General features: G+C 41.5%; 1 protein-coding gene across 5 annotated transcripts in view; it reads right to left on the bottom strand.

Moving 5' to 3' along the window:
- Positions 1 to 13,212, bottom strand: part of RBM20 (RNA binding motif protein 20) — a 104,138-nt gene that overhangs the window by 53,113 nt on the left and 37,813 nt on the right. The gene's annotated exons all lie outside the window — the stretch shown is intronic.

Here is a 13,212-nt window from a genome sequence, read left to right as displayed (position 1 = left end):
CACTGACTGGAAGAAGTGTTTCCAGTTCCCTGACTGGTCTTTGGATCAGGCCCAAGGTGAACAAAGGTTTGCCAGACCAGCATTTTGATCACATTTAACAACATTTAAGTGGCCATAATTTCAGTGAAATTGTACCGTTCACAGCAGCGAGGCAGTCGGTCCCGTAAGTGCCTTCTCTTCGCTATGAAGCATATGAATGAAGCTCATCTCTAAACACACTGTTATGCCTTGTGGTGTTCCAGAGGCTCATAAAAAGAAATGAGGAAGCACAAAACAATCTCTTTTTATATAATACTAATTAAATTAGATTAATATTGTACTAACTTGTAACAGCAAAGAGAAATCTGTTTTATATCACATCTTTCTTCCAGACAGCATTCCAAAATAATTTTGCTGCCAGCTCTCACACTCCAAAAAGCGACTTAAAAACCACCTTGCGACCATCTGTACAACTCTCATAACTTCCATCCAGCACTTGAGCACCAGCCCTCCGGGAATTTCGTGCTAGCATTCAAGATCAGTATTTTGGCATCCACACAGTGCAGCGTGGAAGTGTGAAATCTTCAGGACTCAAAGCCTGACCAGAAATGTCTTCTGACCATGCTTCATTTATATAAAAGTCAAACTGCTACTGCAGTTCTGTTTCTCATGAGCAGCAGTTGAATTGCTTGCAAGGAGCAATTCGCCTGCAATCCTGCAATTGCCTCTGCATTGCTCCAGGGTGCTGAATGTTTCAGGACAGTGATTTGTGCCATGACTAGCAAACAGTGCTGCCCTTGTGCCCCCTGTTATGCGTGGGACTTGCACTGCAGTGAGGGAAATGCTTACGAACAATACATCTCTTCAACTGAACAATGTCATAGACTCATTTTTGTTGTTGTTGTTTTTCCTTAAAATTTTGAAGTATTCTGCACACACATCTGACCTTTTCTACTTTTCAAAAGGCCCAACAGGAACTTCTACCATCAATTAACTGCAGAAACAGAAGGGAAAGGAAAAGGTATCTCTTAACAGCAAAATGGTAGCTGCCATGCAGATGGGCTGGATGCAGTGTAATAGCTGGCGTGATTTGTTTGAACCCAGATAAAAAAAAAAAAAGTTAGGAAAGAATTACTAAGAGATGAGAGACAGAAAAGCCATACATTTTGACAACCCACCTGATGTCAGCAAGGGCAACTGCAGAAGGTCCCATAACAAGAAGTCTATCTTTGGAGCGGTGAAAGAGCTGAGCCCACTTAAAGTTGATATCAAGACTATGCGTACTGATAAAGTGAAATGTTCTACCCAGAATAAAAGTTTTAAATACTGCTTGTTATTTTAAGAGATTTTCTTTTTTTCCTTACTATTTTTCACAAAAGTGAGCAACTGAAATTAGGACAAGTATTCTACGAAGCTGCAGAGGTAGAGCAGAAATGGCAAAAAAAAAAAAAAAAAAAAGCACCTACAATGAAATATACACATTTACATAGGTGCCTTTACATAAATATAAAACACAGATACAACGTGCAGAGTAAGAGACACATATGCAAACTACATTAAGATGACTGTACTCTCAAAATGATGCTTATGTGTAGAACATGTGGTGTAGTTGTGGACAACATAGCACTGGTAACCTACAATAGCTTCACCCATTTTGAGGGGCAAGACTTTGTAAAACTGTGATGTTCTCAGGTGCATTTGCACCTTCACTGCCTACACCTGCTCAATTTATGACTTAAGCCACCCATTGCCACCCTGTTAGAAACCTATACGTTCTTCTCTTCCTTTAGATTGTCACAAGGAAGCATTGTCACAAGGAAGAAGAGCTTGCTTGAAGCCTACAAGTTATGTCCTTATTTAGAAGGAGGGGTGTGCCAAAGATTTTAAAGTTTTCAAGAAGCTGAACAAGAGCATCGAGGTTGGACCTGTGAAAGGTCTCGGAGGTCTGAATTACACCTTACCTGTTTGGCTGACCAATAGCAAACACTTCACCTCTCATTCCCTGGGCCAAGCCCGCTGGTTTCACGCTGCTTCACACCTACGTCCTTGCCAAAAGCTCAAACTCCTCCATACCACTGGGACAATTTCAGCCCAAGACTCCTGCTCAGCCCAGCATAACTTGCTTTAGTTGAAGTAAAGAGAAACCTTGCTGATTGTGATCTGATATTTAATAGCTTATGAACATATATTCCCCTTCACAAAAATTGAAATTAAAACACAATTAGACTCACATATTTAAGATTTCATTGCTGAATTTTTATAACCCTCCCCCTTCACAAGATATTCCAATATCTTCCAAGCAGCACTACCAACCATGATCAGAGCTAAAAACTTGCCAAATAAAAAAAACTGTGATACGCTTTAATAGAAGACCCTGTGGCTATTTGCTTACCCACTAATTCTCCCAGGGCAATGAAACGTGTTTTAATGTTCAGTGGGCTAATCATGGGTTTAAGTCAGTGGTATAAATCAAATAACCACTTCTGTTGCTTCCAGTATAAGCAGCACTGAAATTCTGTGGTGAATTCAGGCCTTGTCCCAAGTCAGTGCAGTCCTGTAGTATGGTATTATATTTATACACTTACTCCTGAGCAGCATTTGCTCCACTCTTATTGTAGGATAAAGTGTTCAGGAAAAGAAAGCAAGAATCCTAGCGGTGACATGTATGCATGCTCAGTATAGAGGAGCTAATCTTCCAGCATGAGCAAAATGAGCTAGATAAGCATCTCTTCACACTCCATTAAGTTATAAGCCTCCTCAATATCAAAGTCAACATATGACAGCTGAGTCGTATACAGTATTTATGTGATGTCCACTTGTTCAATACAAATGCCCTTACAGAACCTAAAGATCTTCACCCAGAGAGGAAATTATAGACAAGTCTCCGATACTGAGGCAGTGAACACACATGATCCAGACAAGCTCACAGACTTGTGACCTTTCTAATTACATCCCATCAGGAGCAGCTTGCTGGTCTGTGGATGATTCTATTTTTGGCAACAACAAATCACTGCAAGTTAGCTTCTGTCTGAGAGTCTGGAAGCCGACATACCTGAACTGTCAAATATCTCAGCATTCCTCACCCAATGCTCGCTTTGCTTTAGCAAGACAGGCAAATCCGTGCCATCCCCAACCTGTCCAGGCTTTAATTCTGACACAGGTATTGGCAACACAACAGGACCTATGGCGTGGCATGAAGAGGCATTCTGCAGCTCTGGCTGCTGGTCATTGGGCTGTTCCAATGACTTTAAAAGGAAGAGAAATGGGATTTCATAGAAAATCTTTGCTCATGAACTGGAAATCAAAATAGGGGATGGAGGAAAGCAGTTGAGGGTTCTGAGAGATTTACACTGCTTTTTGCTGCTTCTCCCATTCTCACTTTTTCACTGCCTTCCCAATGGATAAATGCAATTTAAGTTTCCTGTCTCACCCTGGAAAATACATATTCAAGCTTTTCATTCCCCTTGCAAGCTTTGGTTCAGTCCTGACCCTCTACCTCATCTACCTCATCTGCCTTTTCCACTCCTCTCCTCCTCTGGTACTATGCAAAAAAAAAAAAAAAAAAAAATCATGGTTTTGTGAAGCTTAAGGCTGGGAAGAGCCACTAGGTCGCCCTGTGTGCCATAGCATGGGATTCTTCCCCCAGCAACCCCAGTAATGTGCGTTCACCTAAAAGCAAGACTGCCTGAGCAACACTGCAGTCTTGACCTAAGTTAGGCAAGAGGCAGGGAATTTCTTGGGTTGTCTCCTTTTGGTTTGTCACAGTGGCTAATTACCTTTACTATTAATATGGAATTGTATTCCACCTTAAATATCCGTTTCCGAACTTCCTATTACAGATTTGGCATTAGAATGTTTCATGCTAACAGGGACCCAACTTGCTACACGAACTGAACTTGCAGTGCTATTGTTACTTAAAATGATAGCATTCTTTATGGCACTAGTGAACAGCAACTTTACTCTAAACTTTGTGAAAATGCTGAATAAGACTGTTTCCAAATCTCTGGTATCCCGCCAAAAAAGATCCCTATTGAAGGAAATCCCCTACAGCTTTCAGACTTTTTTTAACCCAGCAATTTAAATATCACTCTAACGATACATGCTATTTTTTTTTCCTAAAAATCTAAAGACCAGGAGTTATGAAGCAAAATACCTTGCAAAAATTAAAGCTTATGATCTATCTACTGACCTTTATCAAACAAAACTAAAATCTCAAAGAAAAAAACATTCAGCAAAATTCTTTTTAACAGAAGATTATGCTGACTTAAATAACTATATTTCTACCTTTGGAGCTTGTTTGTTTGTTTTAGTCTTTATCAATGACGTTCATCTTAAAAATTCTTGTTATTTTGTCCCATGTTGGCATCAAACTAACTGCACTACAATTACATGGACTATCCCAGTCACCATTTTTCAGTGGTTAGCACTTTTTCAATGGCTTGGGTTTGTTCCCACTTTCCATGATTTTTGAAACTACTAGGAGGACAAGAGTCTTACCGTACTTTTGGATCCAACTCTCAGGATTCCTCAGTGCGGCTGACCAGACTGGTTAATTCTCAATGCAGTTCTACTAAGACAAATTTTATCATATCCTCATTAATATTGACTTCAAAGTACTGCCTCAGCTTCACGTGATACAACTACGTTATCCTGCTCCTCTCCAAAGAGAAAAATGAAGTATTTATTACAAAGGGAAGTATTTAATAACTAGTAGTTGTTTTTTCATCAATTCTAGCCACTTTAGTCTTTACCTGATACTGGGTCTCCCTCTTCACTAGCATCATTCTGCTCCATTTAAAATCTACCATCAATCTTGGTTTTAATTCTTTTATATTTACCTTCCCCTGTCGATTTTTCAGTTATTGAGGGGGATGAATGCAGTGATACTTTGCAAGTGCTTCTAAACAAAATCCCAATTTAATTTACATATTTCTACTTTTTTCTTCTCAATCAACTTTGATCTAAAATTTTCCCCGGAGTGATGAAGTTTCACCCTTCTGAAACATCAGATCAGCAAGTTACCCATATAAACCAGCATATGGCTCTTCGAAGCGAAGTAGGTCATGCTCACCAGTCCCTAGGCAACCACCAAATCTCATTCCCTTGATCAATTCATCTGTATCCCAGCTCATGACGTCTGAAATAGATTTGACTGGTATTGTGTGCAGTGTTTTTTGTATTAAAAGAGTATCCATTTTTAGCAATGCTAAGTGTGCTCCTATTGGCTGCATCAGATCTCTGGTATATTGAATGGCCCATTTTTAAATATTCCATATCTGTTTTTATTTTCCTCCCACATGCTGCCACACAATGGGCTAGTTCCCACCAGTCTCTGGTTTTATTCAGTGATCTGCAATGGATTATTTTCCAGAACTTGGTTATCAGATTAATCCTCATGCAGTCAAAACTCAGTGGCTATGAGTTACTCATTCATTCCTTAATGCTATAACACACAGCATCGTTTATTTATTTTTTATGCTCACCCTTTCTAAAACCATGGATGGCCATGGGAGCGGAGAGGGAAGTTACAGAACACACCCTGTAGCAAACTCCTTACACCACACACACAAACGAGCAGTGTGTTTGGAAGTCTGAGGAATGAATGGGCACTGTACTGAAAGGCGAGGACTAGCAGGCACGAGGACAGAGCCCTAGGTTAGACAGATGTAAATTGGCCACCTTCAGGGCTGGGCAAGCTTCCTTTTGGAGCTGCATCTACTGCTCAAAACCATTGCTCAATCCAGATAACCAAACACAGCAGCGGTTCACCGTTGAAGTATCCCATGAGTTTTATGACCCCAGTGGCACAAATTATTTCCCCGAGGTTTCGGGAACACACAGCATTCCTTAAAATTGCCAAGAGTATCAGTTCTCTCTTGCTCATCTTCCAAAGGCCTATCAGTGCTATGTGAGCAATTTCTCTTCCAAGTATTTTGTAATAAGGGATCAATTCATTCACAGCAAGCTGAGCTCAGCTCGTACATTCAACTTAGCTATATGCATCTTATACATTAAATGCAAATTCAGTGCCTTCCTCCTATTTACTTCTTGTAGAGTCCAAAGAGGCTTTGTCTTCAAGTTTGTGAGGTACAGGCTGCCACATGGAGGGAGCTCTTCATCTCCCTGGATCGTGGCCCAGAGTTGTAGCTGGAAAAATCCCTGCAGTCTAAGGCAACCTTAAGGATCTTTCCCCTACATGCCTTCCTGCAGGGCATGGCTTTCTTGTGTGCATCTGCAAAGCCTGAGCCATGACCATATTTACACCCTCCCAGGGACTTGTTTCTGCTCTACTATCACAGAATGAATTTTGTTGGCTTATAAGGAAACAGTTTATCAGCTGCCTCCTATTTTTCTTCCTTTCTCCTGACAATCGTTTTTTGGATGAAGATCAAAACTAAAAACAACAGCAGGATTTTATTCTCAGCTACTTCTGCAGACAACTTATGTAGATAGGAGTAGAAAGGTAAGAAGGCTCAGCCTGCAAACCTAAAATTAGGTGATGATTGGAGGCTAGAGCAGGCTACCAGAATTTAGGGATGGCTGTTGACTGTACCCATATGTTGTCGAAAAGCAGGCAAATATAAAGAAATTAAACATGCATTTTCCTACTGACATAGTCCATGCTTTGATTTAAAACTGGTGGAAAGCAAAATTTTAACAAAATATGTGGAATGTAAAGGAAATGAAAATGAGAAAAATGTATCTTTTTAAAATGCTCTTGCAGATGAATGATGGGTATGAATCAAAATTTTCCTGTTCATGGCTGGAACGCAGTGTCACTTACAGGTATCTATCTTAAAAGAAAAACAGGGATAAGGGAAAATATTCCTATTGATTAAAATCAAAGCACTCCAAGAAGTATTTTTTCAATACTGAGATACTGTGCACAATACTGCCACCATAACCTTTTTGTATGGTTCACATTCACTCACCGTGCGTCCTGTATTACCTTAAAACAATCTAAAAATGGTAGAAACATGTGTTGTGCTGGACAGAAATATGGGCTTGATTTTGGAGAAAACAGCACCAGGCTATCCTGGTGATTGTCAGGATAAGCAGGAACACTTGCCTGGGATACAGGAAAACTTAGGGCATTTCCAACACCTCAGGAGAGAACTGTGATCCACCACCAAGCACTGTCAAACCCCTGCAGCCACCAGCCCCAGCCCATCTCATGGAAGGAGGTGATGGTCATCCCGGACAAACAGCATTGAGCGACAACAGATTTTTCATGTACACACTCAGCCATGCAGTCAACAAGAGGTGAACTAGATGTGTGCTTGCTTTTTACTGGGAAAGCAGGTTGAAGCTGTTTAGGAAAGCCAGAAACTAAAGAGAAATGTACCCAGACTTCACACCTCGATGCGATTGCCACACCAATTGCCTCTTATCTTAATAACAGCATCTTTGCATTAGCCCTCCCTCCCAAGAAACCTAACAATAACAGGCAAAAACAAGCTGTTTTCATTCCCTCGTATCCCACTGGTTCCAGGGACCAGGGGTTTGGGGCCATGACTTCGCTGTGCGTGGTGTTCACATAGCTGCAGCCTTAAAACCTGCTGGGCATGACCGCCTGCAGACACAGCAGATTTCCATCTGTCTTCATCATCAAGCTGTGGCTGTCAATCCCACCAGCTTCACGGGAAACCCTGGTGTTACCAATCAGCTTAGCCTACTGTGCACACGCCAGGCAGCTATAAACCATAAAATTATTGTTTTTACAAGGGCACCGGATTTCAAATTGCCCTGCCCCTGATTCAAGGAAAGCGAGGCCATTGGACAAAAAGAAATAAATATGCAGATGGATGAAATGACGTGCATCGGTGTCTTGGGATGAATCTGAACGCTGCACCTCTGACGTTTATACGAGCAGAACAGAGAAAAGGCATTTTATGCTTCTAACAGCCTGATGCATGCGAGAACTGTCCTTGGAGGAGCAGTTGGTGACATGATCCCTCGCGCCAGCAGTGGCAGCAGCATCGTCTGTGGGTACAGAGACACAACAGGTGGGAGAGGCAGACGAGACAAGTTTTCTTTTAGGTGTATGAAGTTTGTATTTCATTCATGCTATTTGTGAAATGGAATAACATCAGCAAGTAGTCATGAGGCCACAAGTTAGGAAATTACATCATATATTTGGCAATAACTGCAGGATATAAATAACCTGGAACATCAAACCTTTCACAGAAACAGATGCAAAAAAGGGATTCACTTGCCCCCGGGCAATTCACGGTGTGTAACATTTACACGTGGATGGGCAAGCTGTTTTTAGCTTCCCAGGAGTCAAGAAAGACCTAGCAGAACTGCATTGCACATTCCCACAAGAAGGGCAGCAGGTGATTGTTACAGGCTGCAGAGCATAGCAGATAATTTGGAACAGTCAAAAAGCATAAATCCAAGCAAGAATGCAAGGAACCTATTTCTTTCTCTCTATTCCCCTGCTCAAAGTAGTTATAGGAACATAAATTATTCTGAGCACTATAACTGAGTGTAAGTAACCCCTATCAAAAATTCTTATAGTCAACTGTACAACAGAAACAATAAACGACGTAAGCATATATAAGTTCAACACCTGGAGCCTGATCCTGGAGAGGTAAAAGCACACAAATAATTTTATTCATGCAACCTGTCTTAAAGGCCCTTGCTAGAGTAGCTGTACATACACGCTTTAAGAACAGGGTGTAGTAAAACGTATGGAATCCATATTAAATTACATTAACTCTATACAAACTAACATTTATTGCTTCTTCTGCTTTTATGGCAAAACGACGTAACTCTGTGGATAAAGGCAAGCACGGATTACTGAAATCCACGGGGCATTGCACCACATACTTGTCAACAGCAACTGGCATCCTATAGTGTTCGTTAAAAGGGACAGCACAGATACATTTTTCCTGGGCTCTGGAACGAACACAGTGTAAAGCTGCAGCTACACAACCTTCACAACCAGGCACCCAGAGGAGACAAATTTGCCTGCTCGGCCAGACACTGTGGTGAAGTTCAACACATAATAGAGAATGCAAAAGAAAGAAAAAATGCTGCTTGGAAATACTCTCAACTCTTCCCCATGTCAAATTTTAGAAACCTTTCTTCCTTTCCACTCCCACCACAGGATGAGTGACAGCCTTGGTGTGCTGCTGAAGAAAGATGCAAGAGCATCCCAGTCCTTTGCAAACCTCCCTACTTGCCTGTGGACAGTGCCTTCCAGGCAAAAAAAGGAAAAACAGCGGCCAAGTCCAGACCAAAAACCTTCATACTGCCTTAGTGCCAAGTAGCCAAGGCAAAAATGTTTTGGCAAGTCTACAGAAATGTACACAGAACTAATTTCTTGCTGTCCTATCTGTCCTTGCAATATCACAAGAGGTTGAGTAATCACTTCAGCCTGCATTTCCCGCATTACAGATATATGCTGTCCGTCTTCCTCCCCCTAAATTAACCTTTGGTGCTTCGGTCATCTGCAAAGTCTTTTCTTTATTCAAGAACTCCAAGGTGCTTTACTTATTTTGCTTAAATATGTTTTATGGTTTTGGATTGTTGAGTTTGAGTGTAAGGCACTTTTTACGGGTGAACCAAGAAAGGGATGGCAAAGAAATCAGATGCATCCACCATAAGCAGAGCCACGATGCTGGCATTTTCTTTAAGAAAATCAGGTGAGCACCCTTCCTCCCAGCAGGAGGTTTACCCACACGTTTCCGTAAGCCCTCTGTAAGGTGAAGTAAAGTTGCTCCATTACAGATGCAAAATTATCTAGGTATTAATTGAAACAAATACACTAGGCAGGGAACTGAAGCTTCTGGAAACATCCCTGAAAATGAGAACCACTTGCCTATTCCATGGCTGGTTGCATTTCTTCATCCTTCAGCTACAATTAATAACCATATGCAGAAGCTCTAAGGTTTCAAAGAGTTAATTGAAATCATGTCACATAAAAACAATTATCCTGCAGCATAAAAACAATTTACTGAGAAACAATTTAAGCTAGATGACAGTCTCATGGATTGAGATTTTACAGATGCCATAGGGAAGCAAATTGCTTCCTTGCTTCCAGCACTGCCATTATTTTAAGATAGAAATATAAACAAATCTTTATCGTGTTACCCATCAGCCTTCGCACACGGCTGCTGCAATCACTCCTTTCCTAGTCTTTTTTTATTTTCCATAATTATTTTACTTATTTTGATCTTCCCCTCTTACTCATTCTCTGCTTGCACTACAGACAGTAAAACACAAATGTTATTTAAGTACAGAAATCCTTAAAGTAGATTTCACTGGGGTTAGTGGCTATTTTTAGCCAAGCCAGCACAGAGATGCATTGAAGTGTTTACTAGCTTGAACATAGGTCATAAAGCCTGCATTTGTCATTACCAAAGACCACCTGCAGTTTAGATAATTTATTATCAGTGACAACTGTTTATCACTGTTCAACAGACAAATAAATTTAACCCTTCTCTGTCAGTCATAAAGCCTCTGAGTGAACAGCCCAGCAGACCTTTGTGGTGCCTCTAAAGTATGTCTTTTAATCCTTCAGCCTACAGAAATGCACAGCAGCGTTGCTGCCACAGATTTACAAGCTCTCCACACTGCTCAGACCTTCAAGGGGGAAGCACCGATGACATCCCTACAGCCAACCCTCCCAGGAAACCTCCCAGAGACACTCTGAGCTATCCCGAAAACAAACCAAGCCCATCTGCAGAAGACGGATGGAAGGAACTCAAGAAGCCAGACCTGAGGACCGAGCATGTTATTGAATATCCACCGCTTCACGTTTCAGCAATTCAGTTTTATTTCCTCTCGTATTAACCCTGCAGATTATTTTAAATCCCCGAGGAACGTTCAAATATGAAGCGCAAAGCCATTTATTTTGCACACTATTTTCAAATATCTCCTACTGCCTGTATAACCCGTTACGTTTGTAGCAGTTTGCTGTTGTCCATCACTATCCCCCTGTGCCCCTACTGCAAACTCCTGAAACTTCCAAAAGACATCTCCTGGCCCCCCTCTCCCTTCCTGACTGCTTTCAGCAGGCTGAGGGAGGCTGTAAAAGGTAACAAGATCTTAATTCAAGAGGTTTGGGCAAATGCAAGAGTTTGATCATAGTAGTGATTTACAGGATCGGGGCTCACCTGCTCTATAGCACATCTTTTCTGCCCTATTAGAGCAGCCCAGAAGGGCTGTGCTGTGGTTCACTCTAGTAATAAGCACAGAGGATGGAGAAAGGGATTGCGTGGTTTGTCAAATGAAGGTAATTTTCTCACCTCTGAGTCCTTGATTCCTTTTCGATAAAAACATTGTGTGCAAAACCTCTGGGCATGGCAATACCAGCAGTTTCCCCAAGGTTTCCTGCCAGAGCACTACACTATGGCCTGCACTCTCCAACTTCAGGCTTCTGGTCCTCCACCACCGGCAGCAAATGTGGCAAGCCCTGCCTGCAGACAGGGCTATGGGCACTGCTCTGTTGAGTCTCCAGCAAAAAGCTGGGCAGCCCAGGACCCATCTCACATTTACTGGGACAGGGCCCTGAAGCACTGACTGCAGCCAGGGCTCAGCTCCTGGCTCTGTGGCTGGAAGCTGGAAGCCCTGGGACCCTGGCACATGCTGCTGAAGCCATTGGGAGCTGCAGCTTCTCTGCAGAGAGCTCCTCCACCCTCACCTCCCAAGCCAAAGGGCTAAAACAACTCGAAGATCTCAGCAGCGCTACAATAATGGACACCAAGGTTTTCAAGCTGGAGCTCCCCCCTTGGATGATTTGCAAGGGAAGAATGACCAGTCAGGAATTTTACATCGTAAATGCTTGTGTGCAAAATGCCTCTCAGTTCAGATCACAAAATAGAGGCTGCAATTTGTTGTAAATGGATACTGCTTAAAAAAGCAAGCTGACACGTTCTGCACTGGCTCTATCTTCTAAATGATTTCAGGTTCTGTGCCAAATCCAGCACATTACATTAATCTTGTCCTGGAACAGAACATGGGAGAAATTATTTATAACATACATTCACATACGCACACACCCCACTCAAAATGATCTAATGTTTGCACATATTAGTAGCTGGGACAATAAATACATTAACAGCTTATTGTCTCCCTTCTCTATGAAGACTATTGTTCTCTACTCATTAGCAAGCACTTTGGATTGTGCAACAACATAATTATGCATCATTCTTACATTATTTTATGCTATGGGGTTCTTGTGCTACATCCTGAATTTGTTAAAAATCTTTACAGGGAATTAAATTTCAGGGTGTCACGTTCAATTGCTTATTGGTACTGCTAAATATCTTTAAAATCCACATTCCAGTCAACTTGGCTTGAACAGAAGAGGACATTGGGAGGAAAAAAAAAAAAAAAAAAAAAGGTTTCATTTGTTAATAATTCTACAATTAACTTATGCTACTGAGCTACGTGAAACACAAACTTCAGTCTGTTTGCAAATGTGACTGAGCAAAATATATGTAATTGAAATTCAGGATGCCATTTTTACTGCCAAAATATGCTGACACACTTCAACTGATCTCCGCAGTACTAGATAAAAACAAAGGCCACTTTGCATTCCAGCACACTCAAACAACTGGCTGAAGAGCAGTGCCATGATCTCCAGAAAGCTTCAACACTAAGCAGAGCACAGGAGAGGTGAACAAAGACAAGATGTCAGGATGCCTTGAGGTATGCCTTCACAAAGTAAACAGAGGTAACTCATAAGAGAGAGATTAAATGCTAACAGGCTTTCAAAGATCGCATACATCAAGAGAAAAAATAAGGCACTACAAGTTAATTTTTTTTTTAGAAATTACTAGTCAGCACAATTTTATTTAATCGACATAAAGAATTTCATTTGTTGCAATGAACATTCACTTACTGATGAACAGATCTTCTGTCATATTTGCCAACAATGGTCAACTCTTCAGAGGAAGGCTAAAGGCTTCACAGCTGTCTGATAAATATTCTAAAAGACACCAGTCCTGATACCAAGGAACTGGGACTGGCTGGTTATAAATGGCATTCAACTGGCTACTGTACGTCTCCTTGGACTAGCCAGCTCTCACGACGTCTGCAAGGCTAGAAGCCCTTTTGGCAGTATGGTCTGGGCACACATCGGGTGATCTATAGCCCTGCACATTGGATTCCCACCTCTGTTGTCCCACCAACTTTTTTTTTTTTCCAAGCTGTAAGCCTTGCTCTGCTAAAGATGAATGGGAGCTGCACTATGCAGGTGAGCATGCAGAGCTCTGCTGCTTT

Source organism: Anas acuta, chromosome 7 (assembly GCF_963932015.1).
Source record: "Anas acuta chromosome 7, bAnaAcu1.1, whole genome shotgun sequence".
NCBI classification, from domain to species: Eukaryota; Metazoa; Chordata; class Aves; order Anseriformes; family Anatidae; genus Anas; species Anas acuta.
This window is presented reverse-complemented; position numbering and strand designations above follow the sequence as displayed.